Source organism: Gavialis gangeticus, unplaced genomic scaffold (assembly GCF_001723915.1).
Source record: "Gavialis gangeticus isolate Ggan-Ray unplaced genomic scaffold, GavGan_comp1, whole genome shotgun sequence".
In the NCBI taxonomy this organism is placed as follows: Eukaryota; Metazoa; Chordata; order Crocodylia; family Gavialidae; genus Gavialis; species Gavialis gangeticus.
Window position 1 is genome coordinate 129728577 of NW_017728992.1, and position 1102 is coordinate 129729678.

General features: G+C 51.9%; 1 protein-coding gene across 2 annotated transcripts in view; it reads right to left on the reverse strand.

Moving 5' to 3' along the window:
- CPA6 (carboxypeptidase A6) overlaps window positions 1-1102 on the reverse strand; it is a 234521-nt gene that overhangs the window by 152994 nt on the left and 80425 nt on the right. The window lies entirely within an intron of this gene.

Below are 1102 nucleotides of genomic sequence, written 5' to 3' on the forward strand. Positions count from 1 at the left end.
GCCTTAACTGACTTCGGGATGCAGCAACTGACTTTGGGGCACTGCAAAGTAAAACACCTCTGAGGAGTTTTACTTTCCTACCCTACAGCTGTGGAGGAAAGCACTGGGCTCCATGCGGCTCAGGGACTGTGCAGGCAGACCATTCAGGCAACCTGGCAGCAGCCTGGGAAGGCAGGCTCCACAGAAAGAGAAAAAAAAACTGGCTAGCCTGATTTCCAGCCCCACCCCCGGAGCCTGCCTGCCTGCCTGCATGAGCTGTGCGGGGGCCTGGTGCTTCCCTCTGGAGCTGTGGTGCCCCCCTCCCCAGGACTCCCCAAGCCAGGTGGGTGCCTGCATGTGGGTGCTGCCTGGGGGGGGCTGCCGCTGCCACAGAGGGAGGCACCAGTCTCCTCGTTCCCCCCCACCCCACCCACCACAGTTCAGAGACTGCTTTGCCCTCCAGCAGTTTGCTCTTTCCTCCCCACTGCTGGAGAGGCAGGTAAGGATTGGGCTCTGACATGGGTGTACATGACACGGGGGTTTACTACACCCTAAATTGAAGTGGTGTTTTTCAAAAAACACTGCTTCACTGTAGGGAGAATTTAACCCCTGTGTCGTGCACAGCCCCCCCTAAACAATTGAGCAAACGGTGGCAAACAGATGTGAAACTCAGACATCTGAAGAGGCACTTGTGAGCTTTAACAGCTTTGTGAAGCTAGCCCTGGGTCTTTACCATGAAGAGTTTGACTATTTACAGGGGTTGGCTTGCCTGTGATGCCAAAATTTAGTGCTTGCTCATGGTTGCCTTCCTCCCACATTATTCTGTACTACAGCAGGCCAGATTTGGGCGAGGTGATGCATTCTGGGCATGTTTTCTTTTTTCCTGTGAGAACACACTGTGCTTCTCTCAAACCAGTTTTGCTGCTCCTCCATTAACTTTGCAGGATACTGAAATGATGTTCACATGCTGATACATTGGGTGTATCAGTCAGGGTGCCAAGTAGGGCAACAGCATCAGGATGCTAGCAATAGCATTAGGAGGGAATTGGTGAGATATTTGATATCCTGCTTTATATTTTTATTTTTTATTTTTATTTTTTAGCTGTAGGGGTGGGGGGGGGGG